Raw genomic sequence first — 9,423 nt, forward strand, 5'->3', positions numbered from 1 at the left:
TTACAACTCTCTTGACAAAAGCCAAGGTGGTCACCTCGGGCAATCGAGAGGAAAAATACAGCAGGTCGCCAAAGCCAACAACATAATGGAAAAAAGCATACGGCACCTGGTATTCCCAGGCGGTCTCCCATCCAGGTACTAACCAGGCCCGACCCTGCTTAGCATCCGAGATCAGACGAGAGTGAGCGCATTCAGGGTGACGTGGCCATAGGCGATCTTGGACCCTACTTACAACTCTCTTGACAAAAGCCAAGGTGGTCACCTCGGGCAATCGAGAGGAAAAATACAGCAGGTCGCCAAAGCCAACAACATAATGGAAAAAAGCATACGGCACCTGGTATTCCCAGGCGGTCTCCCATCCAGGTACTAACCAGGCGCGACCCTGCTTAGCATCTGAGATCAAACGAGATTGAGCGCATTCAGGGTGATGTGGCCGTAGGCGATCTTGCACCCTACTTACAACTCTCTTGACAAAAGCCAAGGTGGTCACCTCGGGCAATCGAGAGGAAAAATACAGCAGGTCGCCAAAGCCAACAACATAATGGAAAAAAGCCTACGGCACCTGATATTCCCAGGCGGTCTCCCACCCAGGTACTAACCAGGCACGACCCTGCTTAGCATCCGAGATCAGACGAGATCGAGCACATTCAGGGTGATGTGGCTGTAGGCGATCTTGCACCCTACTTACAACTCTCTTGACAAAAGCCAAGGTGGTCACCTCGGGCAATCGAGAGGAAAAATACAGCAGGTCGCCAAAGCCAACAACATAATGGAAAAAAGCCTACAGCACCTGGTATTCCCAGGCGGTCTCCCATCCAGGTACTAACCAGACCCGACCCTGCGTAGCATCCGAGATCAGACGAGATCGAGCGCATTCAGGGTGATGTGGCTGTAGGCGATCTTGCACCCTACTTACAACTCTCTTGACAAAAGCCAAGGTGGTCACCTCGGGCAATCGAGAGGAAAAATACAGCAGGTCGCCAAAACCAACAACATAATGGAAAAAAGCCTACAGCACCTGGTATTCCCAGGCGGTCTCCCATCCAGGTACTAACCAGACCCGACCCTGCGTAGCATCCGAGATCAGACGAGATCGAGTGCATTCAGGGTGATGTGGCTGTAGGCGATCTTGCACCCTACTTACAACTCTCTTGACAAAAGCCAAGGTGGTCACCTCGGGCAATCGAGAGGAAAAATACAGCAGGTCGCCAAAACCAACAACATAATGGAAAAAAGCCTACGGCACCTGGTATTCCCAGGCGGTCTCCCACCCAGGTACTAACCAGGCACGACCCTGCTTAGCATCCGAGATCAGACGAGTTAGAGCACATTCAGGGTGATGTGGCTGTAAGCAATCTTGCATCCTACTTACAACTCTCTTGACAAAAGCCAAGGTGGTCACCTCGGGCAATCGAGAGGAAAAATACAGCAGGTCGCCAAAGCCAACAACATAATGGAAAAAAGCCTACGGCACCTGGTATTCCCAGGCGGTCTCCCACCCAGGTACTAACCAGGCACGACCCTGCTTAGCATCCGAAATCAGACGAGATCGAGCGCATTCAGGGTGATGTGACCGTAGGCGATCTTGCACCCTACTTACAACTCTCTTGACAAAAGCCAAGGTGGTCACCTCGGGCAATCGAGAGGAAAAATACAGCAGGTCGCCAAAGCCAACAACATAATGGAAAAAAGCCTACGGCACCTGGTATTCCCAGGCGGTCTCCCATCCAGGTACTAACCAGACCCGACCCTGCGTAGCATCCGAGATCAGACGAGATCGAGAGCATTCAGGGTGATGTGGCTGTAGGCGATCTTGCACCCTACTTACAACTCTATTGACAAAAGCCAAGGTGGTCACCTCGGGCAATCGAGAGGAAAAAAATACAGCAGGTCGCCAAAGCCAACAACATAATGGAAAAAAGCATACGGCACCTGGTATTCCCAGGCGGTCTCCCATCCAGGTACTAACCAGGCCCGACCCTGCTTAGCATCCGAGATCAGACGAGATCGAGCGCATTCAGGGTGATGTGGCCGTAGGCAATCTTTGCACCCTACATACAACTCTCTTGACAAAAGCCAAGGTGGTCACCTCGGGCAATCGAAAGGAAAAATACAGCAGGTCGCCAAAGCCAACAACATAATGGAAAAAAGCCTACAGCACCTGGTATTCCCAGGCGGTCTCTCATCCAGGTACTAACCTGGCTCGACCCTGCTTAGCATCCAAGATAAGACAAGATCGAGCGCATTAAGGTAATGTCGCCGTAGGCAATCTTGCACCCTACTTACAACTCTCTTGACAAAAGCCAAGGTGGTCACCTCGGGCAATCGAGAGGAAAAATACAGCAGGTCGCCAAAGCCAACAACATAATGGAAAAAAGCCTACGGCACCTGGTATTCCCAGGCGGTCTCAGATCCAGGTATTAACCAGACCCGACCCTGTGTAGCATCCGAGATCAGACGAGATCAAGCGCATTCAGGGTGATGTGGCTGTAGGCGATCTTGCACCCTACTTACAACTCTCTTGACAAAAGCCAAGGTGGTCACCTCGGGCAATCGAGAGGAAAAATACAGCAGGTCGCCAAAGCCAACAACATAATGGAAAAAAGCCTACGGCACCTGGTATTCCCAGGCGGTCTCCCATCCAGGTACTAACCAGGCCCGACCCTGCTTAGCATCCGAGATCAGACGAGATCGAGTGCAATCAGTGTGATGTGGCCGTAGGCGATCTTGCACCCTACTTACAACTCTCTTGACAAAAGCCAAGGTGGTCACCTCGGGCAATAGAGAGGAAAAATACAGCAGGTCGCCAAAGCCAACAACATAATGGAAAAAAGCCTACGGCACCTGTTATTCCCAGGCGGTCTCCCATCCAGGTACTAACCAGGCCCGACCCTGCTTAGCATCCGAGATCAGACGAGATCGAGTGCGTTCAGGGTGATGTGGCTGTAGGCGATCTTGCACCCTACTTACAACTCTCTTGACAAAAGCCAAGGTGGTCACCTCTTGCAATAAAGAGGAAAAATACCGCAGGTCGCCAAAGCCAACAACATAATGGAAAAAAGCCTACGGCACCTGGTATTCCTAGGCGGTCTCCCATCCAGGTACTAACCAGGCGCGACCCTGCTTAGCATCTGAGATCAAACGAGATTGAGCGCATTCAGGGTGATGTGGCCGTAGGCGATCTTGCACCCTACTTACAACTCTCTTGACAAAAGCCAAGGTGGTCACCTCGGGCAATCGAGAGGAAAAATACAGCAGGTCGCCAAAGCCAACAACATAATGGAAAAAAGCCTACGGCACCTGGTATTCCCAGGCGGTCTCCCATCCAGGTACTAACCAGGCCAGACCCTGCTTAGCATCCGAGATCAGACGAGATCGAGTGCAATCAGTGTGATGTGGCCGTAGGCGATCTTGCACCCTACTTACAACTCTCTTGACAAAAGCCAAGGTGGTCACCTCGGGCAATAGAGAGGAAAAATACAGCAGGTCGCCAAAGCCAACAACATAATGGAAAAAAGCCTACGGCACCTGTTATTCCCAGGCGGTCTCCCATCCAGGTACTAACCAGGCCCGACCCTGCTTAGCATCCGAGATCAGACGAGATCGAGTGCGTTCAGGGTGATGTGGCTGTAGGCGATCTTGCACCCTACTTACAACTCTCTTGACAAAAGCCAAGGTGGTCACCTCTTGCAATAAAGAGGAAAAATACCGCAGGTCGCCAAAGCCAACAACATAATGGAAAAAAGCCTACGGCACCTGGTATTCCTAGGCGGTCTCCCATCCAGGTACTAACCAGGCGCGACCCTGCTTAGCATCTGAGATCAAACGAGATTGAGCGCATTCAGGGTGATGTGGCCGTAGGCGATCTTGCACCCTACTTACAACTCTCTTGACAAAAGCCAAGGTGGTCACCTCGGGCAATCGAGAGGAAAAATACAGCAGGTCGCCAAAGCCAACAACATAATGGAAAAAAGCCTACGGCACCTGGTATTCCCAGGCGGTCTCCCATCCAGGTACTAACCAGGCCAGACCCTGCTTAGCATCCAAGATCAGACGAGATCGAGCGCATTCAGGGTGATGTGGCCGTAGGCAATCTTTGCACCCTACTTACAACTCTCTTGACAAAAGCCAAGGTGGTCACCTCGGGCAATCGAGAGGAAAAATACAGCAGGTCGCCAAAGCCAACAACATAATGGAAAAAAGCCTACGGCACCTGGTATTCCCAGGCGGTCTCCCATCCAGGTACTAACCAGGCCCGACCCTGCTTAGCATCCAAGATCAGACGAGATCGAGTGCATTCAGGGTGATGTGGCCATAGGCGATCTTGCACCCTACTTACAACTCTCTTGACAAAAGCCAAGGTGGTCAACTCGGGCAATAGAGAGGAAAAATACAGCAGGTCGCCAAAGCCAACAACATGATGGAAAAAAGCCTACGGCACCTGGTATTCCCAGGCGGTCTCCCATCCAGGTACTAACCAGGCACGACCCTGCTTAGCATCCGAGATCAGACGAGATTGAGCGCATTCAGGGTGACGTGGCCATAGGCGATCTTGGACCCTACTTACAACTCTCTTGACAAAAGCCAAGGTGGTAACCTCGGGCAATCGAGAGGAAAAATACAGCAGGTCGCCAAAGCCAACAACATAATGGAAAAAAGACTATGGCACCTGGTATTCCCAGGCGGTCTCCCATCCAGGTACTAACCAGGCCCGACCCTGCTTGGCATCCGAGATCAGACAAGATTGAGAGCATTCAGGGTGATGTGGCCGTAGGCGATCTTGCACACTACTTACAACTCTCTTGACAAAAGCCAAGGTGGTCACCTCGGGCAATCGAGATGAAAAATACAGCAGGTCGCCAAAGCCAACAACATAATGGAAAAAAGCCTACGGCACCTGGTATTCCCAGGCGGTCTCCCACCCAGGTACTAACCAGGCACGACCCTGCTTAGCATACGAGATCAGACGAGATCGAGCGCATTCAGGGGGATGTGGCCGTAGGCGATCTTGCACCCTACTTACAACTCTCTTGACAAAAGCCAAGGTGGTCACCTCGGGCAATCGAGAGGAAAAATACAGCAGGTCGCCAAAGCCAACAACATAATGGAAAAAAGCCTACGGCACCTGGTATTCCCAGGCGGTCTCCCATCCAGGTACTAACCAGGCCCGACCCTGCGTAGCATCCGAGATCAGACGAGATCGAGCGCATTCAGGGTGATGTGGCTGTTGGCAATCTTGCACCCTACTTACAACTCTCTTGATAAAAGCCAAGGTGGTCACCGCGGGCGCTCGAGAGGAAAAAAATACAGCAGGTCGCCAAAGCCAACAACATAATGGAAAAAAGCCTACGGCACCTGGTATTCCCAGGCGGTCTCCCATCCAGGTACTAACCAGGCCCGACCCTGCTTAGCATCCGAGATCAGACGAGATCGAGCGCATTCAGGGTGATGTGGCCGTAGGCAATCTTGCACCCTACTTACTACTCTCTTGACAAAAGCCAAGGTGGTCACCTCGGGCAATCGAGAGGAAAAATACTGCAGGTCGCCAAAGCCAACAACATAATGGAAAAAAGCCTACGGCACCTGGTATTCCCAGGCGGTCTCCCATCCAGGTACTAACCAGGCCCGACCCTGCTTAGCATCCGAGATCAGATGAGATCGAGCGCATTCAGGGTGATGTGGCCGTAGGGGATCTTGCACCCTACTTACAACTCTCTTGACAAAAGCCAAGGTGGTCACCTCGGGCAATCGAGAGGAAAAATACAGCAGGTCGCCAAAGCCAACAACATAATGGAAAAAAGCCTACGGCACCTGGTATTCCCAGGCGGTCTCCCATCCAGGTACTAACCAGGCCCGACCCTGCTTAGCATCCGAGATCAGACGAGATCGAGTGCAATCAGTGTGATGTGGCCGTAGGCGATCTTGCACCCTACTTACAACTCTCTTGACAAAAGCCAAGGTGGTCACCTCGGGCAATAGAGAGGAAAAATACAGCAGGTCGCCAAAGCCAACAACATAATGGAAAAAAGCCTACGGCACCTGTTATTCCCAGGCGGTCTCCCATCCAGGTACTAACCAGGCCCGACCCTGCTTAGCATCCGAGATCAGACGAGATCGAGTGCGTTCAGGGTGATGTGGCTGTAGGCGATCTTGCACCCTACTTACAACTCTCTTGACAAAAGCCAAGGTGGTCACCTCTTGCAATAAAGAGGAAAAATACCGCAGGTCGCCAAAGCCAACAACATAATGGAAAAAAGCCTACGGCACCTGGTATTCCTAGGCGGTCTCCCATCCAGGTACTAACCAGGCGCGACCCTGCTTAGCATCTGAGATCAAACGAGATTGAGCGCATTCAGGGTGATGTGGCCGTAGGCGATCTTGCACCCTACTTACAACTCTCTTGACAAAAGCCAAGGTGGTCACCTCGGGCAATCGAGAGGAAAAATACAGCAGGTCGCCAAAGCCAACAACATAATGGAAAAAAGCCTACGGCACCTGGTATTCCCAGGCGGTCTCCCATCCAGGTACTAACCAGACCCGACCCTGCGTAGCATCCGAGATCAGACGAGATCGAGCGCATTCAGGGTGATGTGGCTGTAGGCGATCTTGCACCCTACTTACAACTCTCTTGACAAAAGCCAAGGTGGTCACCTCGGGCAATCGAGAGGAAAAAAATACAGCAGGTCGCCAAAGCCAACAATATAATGGAAAAAAGCATACGGCACCTGGTATTCCCAGGTGGTCTCCCATCCAGGTACTAACCAGGCCAGACCCTGCTAAGCATCCAAGATCAGACGAGATCGAGCGCATTCAGGGTGATGTGGCCGTAGGCAATCTTTGCACCCTACTTACAACTCTCTTGACAAAAGCCAAGGTGGTCACCTCGGGCAATCGAGAGGAAAAATACAGCAGGTCGCCAAAGCCAACAACATAATGGAAAAAAGCCTACGGCACCTGGTATTCCCAGGCGGTCTCCCATCCAGGTACTAACCAGGCCCGACCCTGCTTAGCATCCGAGATCAGACGAGATCGAGTGCATTCAGGGTGATGTGGCCATAGGCGATCTTGCACCCTACTTACAACTCTCTTGACAAAAGCCAAGGTGGTCACCTCGGGCAATAGAGAGGAAAAATACAGCAGGTCGCCAAAGCCAACAACATGATGGAAAAAAGCCTACGGCACCTGGTATTCCCAGGCGGTCTCCCATCCAGGTACTAACCAGGCCCGACCCTGCTTAGCATCTGAGATCAGACGAGAGTGAGCGCATTCAGGGTGACGTGGCCATAGGCGATCTTGGACCCTACTTACAACTCTCTTGACAAAAGCCAAGGTGGTAACCTCGGGCAATCGAGAGGAAAAATACAGCAGGTCGCCAAAGCCAACAACATAATGGAAAAAAGACTATGGCACCTGGTATTCCCAGGCGGTCTCCCATCCAGGTACTAACCAGGCCCGACCCTGCTTGGCATCCGAGATCAGACAAGATTGAGAGCATTCAGGGTGATGTGGCCGTAGGCGATCTTGCACACTACTTACAACTCTCTTGACAAAAGCCAAGGTGGTCACCTCGGGCAATCGAGATGAAAAATACAGCAGGTCGCCAAAGCCAACAACATAATGGAAAAAAGCCTACGGCACCTGGTATTCCCAGGCGGTCTCCCACCCAGGTACTAACCAGGCACGACCCTGCTTAGCATAGGAGATCAGACGAGATCGAGCGCATTCAGGGGGATGTGGCCGTAGGCGATCTTGCACCCTACTTACAACTCTCTTGACAAAAGCCAAGGTGGTCACCTCGGGCAATCGAGAGGAAAAATACAGCAGGTCGCCAAAGCCAACAACATAATGGAAAAAAGCCTACGGCACCTGGTATTCCCAGGCGGTCTCCCATCCAGGTACTAACCAGGCCCGACCCTGCGTAGCATCCGAGATCAGACGAGATCGAGCGCATTCAGGGTGATGTGGCTGTTGGCGATCTTGCACCCTACTTACAACTCTCTTGATAAAAGCCAAGGTGGTCACCGCGGGCAATCGAGAGGAAAAAAATACAGCAGGTCGCCAAAGCCAACAACATAATGGAAAAAAGCCTACGGCACCTGGTATTCCTAGGCGGTCTCCCATCCAGGTACTAACCAGGCCCGACCCTGCTTAGCATCCGAGATCAGACGAGATCGAGCGCATTCAGGGTGATGTGGCCGTAGGCAATCTTGCACCCTACTTACAACTCTCTTGACAAAAGCCAAGGTGGTCACCTCGGGCAATCGAGAGGAAAAATACTGCAGGTCGCCAAAGCCAACAACATAATGGAAAAAAGCCTACGGCACCTGGTATTCCCAGGCGGTCTCCCATCCAGGTACTAACCAGGCCCGACCCTGCTTAGCATCCGAGATCAGACGAGATCGAGCGCATTCAGGGTGATGTGGCCGTAGGGGATCTTGCACCCTACTTACAACTCTCTTGATAAAAGCCAAGGTGGTCACCTCGGGCAATCGAGAGGAAAAATACAGCAGGTCGCCAAAGCCAACAACATAATGGAAAAAACCTACGGCACCTTGTATTCCCAGGCGGTCTCCCATCCAGGTACTAACCCGGCCTGACCCTGCTTAGCATCCGAGATCAGACGAGATCGAGCGCATTCAGGGTGATGTGGCCGTAGGCAATTTTGCACCCTACTTACAACTCTCTTGACAAAAGCCAAGGTGGTCACCTCGGGCAATAGAGAGGAAAAATACAGCAGGTCGCCAAAGCCAACAACATAATGGAAAAAAGCCTACGGCACCTGGTATTCCCAGGCGGTCTCCCATCCAGGTACTAACCAGGCCCGACCCTGCTTAGCATCCGAGATCAGACAAGATCGAGCGCATTCAGGGTGATGTGGCCATAGGCGATCTTGCACCCTACTTACAACTCTCTTGACAAAAGCCAAGGTGGTCACCTCGGGCAATCGAGAGGAAAAATACAGCAGGTCGCCAAAGCCAACAACATAATGGAAAAAAGCCTACGGCACCTGATATTCCCAGGCGGTCTCCCATCCAGGTACTAACTAGGCCCGACCCTGCTTAGCATCTGAGATCAGACGAGATTGAGCACATTCTGGGTGATGTGGCCGTAGGTGATCTTGCACCCTACTTACAACTCTCTTGACAAAAGCCAAGGTGGTCACCTCGGGCAATCGAGAGGAAAAATACAGCAGGTCGCCAAAGCCAACAACATAATGGAAAAAAGCCTACGGCACCTGGTATTCCCAGGCGGTCTCCCATCCAGGTACTAAACAGGCCCGACCCTGCTTAGCATCCGAGATCAGACGAGATCGAGTGCATTCAGGGTGATGTGGCCATAGACGATCTTGCACCCTACTTACAACTCTCTTGACAAAAGCCAAGGTGGTCACCTCGGGCAATCGAGAGGAAAAATACAGCAGGT

The 9,423-nt window shown here is 52.0% G+C and overlaps 20 non-coding genes and 19 pseudogenes across 20 annotated transcripts; all 39 read right to left on the bottom strand.

The window, feature by feature from the left end:
* Positions 1–94: 94 nt before the first annotated feature.
* LOC143947151 (5S ribosomal RNA) lies at positions 95–213 on the bottom strand (annotated as a pseudogene).
* Positions 214–322: 109 nt separating this feature from the next.
* Positions 323–441, bottom strand: LOC143946498 (5S ribosomal RNA; annotated as a pseudogene).
* A 109-nt stretch (positions 442–550) lies between these two features.
* LOC143943780 (5S ribosomal RNA) lies at positions 551–669 on the bottom strand (annotated as a pseudogene).
* A 109-nt stretch (positions 670–778) lies between these two features.
* On the bottom strand, positions 779–897 carry LOC143954755 (5S ribosomal RNA). The gene has a single exon (XR_013269714.1). It is a non-coding gene; the product is annotated as a 5S ribosomal RNA (ribosomal RNA).
* Positions 898–1,006: 109 nt separating this feature from the next.
* Positions 1,007–1,125, bottom strand: LOC143953631 (5S ribosomal RNA). Its single transcript, XR_013268695.1, has one exon. It is a non-coding gene; the product is annotated as a 5S ribosomal RNA (ribosomal RNA).
* Positions 1,126–1,234: 109 nt separating this feature from the next.
* On the bottom strand, positions 1,235–1,353 carry LOC143947787 (5S ribosomal RNA; annotated as a pseudogene).
* A 109-nt stretch (positions 1,354–1,462) lies between these two features.
* Positions 1,463–1,581, bottom strand: LOC143953087 (5S ribosomal RNA). The gene has a single exon (XR_013268201.1). It is a non-coding gene; the product is annotated as a 5S ribosomal RNA (ribosomal RNA).
* A 109-nt stretch (positions 1,582–1,690) lies between these two features.
* LOC143945005 (5S ribosomal RNA) lies at positions 1,691–1,809 on the bottom strand (annotated as a pseudogene).
* Positions 1,810–1,920: 111 nt separating this feature from the next.
* LOC143950668 (5S ribosomal RNA) lies at positions 1,921–2,039 on the bottom strand. Its single transcript, XR_013266014.1, has one exon. It is a non-coding gene; the product is annotated as a 5S ribosomal RNA (ribosomal RNA).
* A 565-nt stretch (positions 2,040–2,604) lies between these two features.
* On the bottom strand, positions 2,605–2,723 carry LOC143950870 (5S ribosomal RNA). Its single transcript, XR_013266197.1, has one exon. It is a non-coding gene; the product is annotated as a 5S ribosomal RNA (ribosomal RNA).
* A 109-nt stretch (positions 2,724–2,832) lies between these two features.
* LOC143952307 (5S ribosomal RNA) lies at positions 2,833–2,951 on the bottom strand. The gene has a single exon (XR_013267497.1). It is a non-coding gene; the product is annotated as a 5S ribosomal RNA (ribosomal RNA).
* Positions 2,952–3,060: 109 nt separating this feature from the next.
* Positions 3,061–3,179, bottom strand: LOC143946252 (5S ribosomal RNA; annotated as a pseudogene).
* A 109-nt stretch (positions 3,180–3,288) lies between these two features.
* Positions 3,289–3,407, bottom strand: LOC143954475 (5S ribosomal RNA). Its single transcript, XR_013269463.1, has one exon. It is a non-coding gene; the product is annotated as a 5S ribosomal RNA (ribosomal RNA).
* A 109-nt stretch (positions 3,408–3,516) lies between these two features.
* LOC143952308 (5S ribosomal RNA) lies at positions 3,517–3,635 on the bottom strand. Its single transcript, XR_013267498.1, has one exon. It is a non-coding gene; the product is annotated as a 5S ribosomal RNA (ribosomal RNA).
* Positions 3,636–3,744: 109 nt separating this feature from the next.
* On the bottom strand, positions 3,745–3,863 carry LOC143946253 (5S ribosomal RNA; annotated as a pseudogene).
* Positions 3,864–3,972: 109 nt separating this feature from the next.
* On the bottom strand, positions 3,973–4,091 carry LOC143954361 (5S ribosomal RNA). Its single transcript, XR_013269360.1, has one exon. It is a non-coding gene; the product is annotated as a 5S ribosomal RNA (ribosomal RNA).
* A 110-nt stretch (positions 4,092–4,201) lies between these two features.
* On the bottom strand, positions 4,202–4,320 carry LOC143950695 (5S ribosomal RNA). The gene has a single exon (XR_013266039.1). It is a non-coding gene; the product is annotated as a 5S ribosomal RNA (ribosomal RNA).
* A 109-nt stretch (positions 4,321–4,429) lies between these two features.
* Positions 4,430–4,548, bottom strand: LOC143944000 (5S ribosomal RNA; annotated as a pseudogene).
* A 109-nt stretch (positions 4,549–4,657) lies between these two features.
* On the bottom strand, positions 4,658–4,776 carry LOC143947130 (5S ribosomal RNA; annotated as a pseudogene).
* Positions 4,777–4,885: 109 nt separating this feature from the next.
* LOC143952330 (5S ribosomal RNA) lies at positions 4,886–5,004 on the bottom strand. Its single transcript, XR_013267517.1, has one exon. It is a non-coding gene; the product is annotated as a 5S ribosomal RNA (ribosomal RNA).
* A 109-nt stretch (positions 5,005–5,113) lies between these two features.
* LOC143944595 (5S ribosomal RNA) lies at positions 5,114–5,232 on the bottom strand (annotated as a pseudogene).
* Positions 5,233–5,343: 111 nt separating this feature from the next.
* LOC143951511 (5S ribosomal RNA) lies at positions 5,344–5,462 on the bottom strand. The gene has a single exon (XR_013266777.1). It is a non-coding gene; the product is annotated as a 5S ribosomal RNA (ribosomal RNA).
* A 109-nt stretch (positions 5,463–5,571) lies between these two features.
* On the bottom strand, positions 5,572–5,690 carry LOC143950340 (5S ribosomal RNA). Its single transcript, XR_013265751.1, has one exon. It is a non-coding gene; the product is annotated as a 5S ribosomal RNA (ribosomal RNA).
* Positions 5,691–5,799: 109 nt separating this feature from the next.
* Positions 5,800–5,918, bottom strand: LOC143950871 (5S ribosomal RNA). The gene has a single exon (XR_013266198.1). It is a non-coding gene; the product is annotated as a 5S ribosomal RNA (ribosomal RNA).
* A 109-nt stretch (positions 5,919–6,027) lies between these two features.
* On the bottom strand, positions 6,028–6,146 carry LOC143952309 (5S ribosomal RNA). The gene has a single exon (XR_013267499.1). It is a non-coding gene; the product is annotated as a 5S ribosomal RNA (ribosomal RNA).
* Positions 6,147–6,255: 109 nt separating this feature from the next.
* LOC143946254 (5S ribosomal RNA) lies at positions 6,256–6,374 on the bottom strand (annotated as a pseudogene).
* Positions 6,375–6,483: 109 nt separating this feature from the next.
* On the bottom strand, positions 6,484–6,602 carry LOC143944953 (5S ribosomal RNA; annotated as a pseudogene).
* A 111-nt stretch (positions 6,603–6,713) lies between these two features.
* On the bottom strand, positions 6,714–6,832 carry LOC143946649 (5S ribosomal RNA; annotated as a pseudogene).
* Positions 6,833–6,942: 110 nt separating this feature from the next.
* Positions 6,943–7,061, bottom strand: LOC143951169 (5S ribosomal RNA). Its single transcript, XR_013266466.1, has one exon. It is a non-coding gene; the product is annotated as a 5S ribosomal RNA (ribosomal RNA).
* A 109-nt stretch (positions 7,062–7,170) lies between these two features.
* Positions 7,171–7,289, bottom strand: LOC143947514 (5S ribosomal RNA; annotated as a pseudogene).
* A 109-nt stretch (positions 7,290–7,398) lies between these two features.
* On the bottom strand, positions 7,399–7,517 carry LOC143947131 (5S ribosomal RNA; annotated as a pseudogene).
* A 109-nt stretch (positions 7,518–7,626) lies between these two features.
* On the bottom strand, positions 7,627–7,745 carry LOC143944104 (5S ribosomal RNA; annotated as a pseudogene).
* A 109-nt stretch (positions 7,746–7,854) lies between these two features.
* Positions 7,855–7,973, bottom strand: LOC143944597 (5S ribosomal RNA; annotated as a pseudogene).
* Positions 7,974–8,084: 111 nt separating this feature from the next.
* Positions 8,085–8,203, bottom strand: LOC143950220 (5S ribosomal RNA). The gene has a single exon (XR_013265643.1). It is a non-coding gene; the product is annotated as a 5S ribosomal RNA (ribosomal RNA).
* Positions 8,204–8,312: 109 nt separating this feature from the next.
* LOC143951089 (5S ribosomal RNA) lies at positions 8,313–8,431 on the bottom strand. The gene has a single exon (XR_013266393.1). It is a non-coding gene; the product is annotated as a 5S ribosomal RNA (ribosomal RNA).
* A 108-nt stretch (positions 8,432–8,539) lies between these two features.
* Positions 8,540–8,658, bottom strand: LOC143944651 (5S ribosomal RNA; annotated as a pseudogene).
* A 109-nt stretch (positions 8,659–8,767) lies between these two features.
* Positions 8,768–8,886, bottom strand: LOC143952185 (5S ribosomal RNA). The gene has a single exon (XR_013267386.1). It is a non-coding gene; the product is annotated as a 5S ribosomal RNA (ribosomal RNA).
* A 109-nt stretch (positions 8,887–8,995) lies between these two features.
* On the bottom strand, positions 8,996–9,114 carry LOC143948609 (5S ribosomal RNA; annotated as a pseudogene).
* A 109-nt stretch (positions 9,115–9,223) lies between these two features.
* LOC143950954 (5S ribosomal RNA) lies at positions 9,224–9,342 on the bottom strand. The gene has a single exon (XR_013266271.1). It is a non-coding gene; the product is annotated as a 5S ribosomal RNA (ribosomal RNA).
* Positions 9,343–9,423: the final 81 nt, after the last annotated feature.

This window comes from Lithobates pipiens, unplaced genomic scaffold (assembly GCF_037356315.1).
Source record: "Lithobates pipiens isolate NorthernLeopardFrog02 unplaced genomic scaffold, aLitPip1_a1.2 Scaffold_30, whole genome shotgun sequence".
Classification (NCBI taxonomy): domain Eukaryota; kingdom Metazoa; phylum Chordata; class Amphibia; order Anura; family Ranidae; genus Lithobates; species Lithobates pipiens.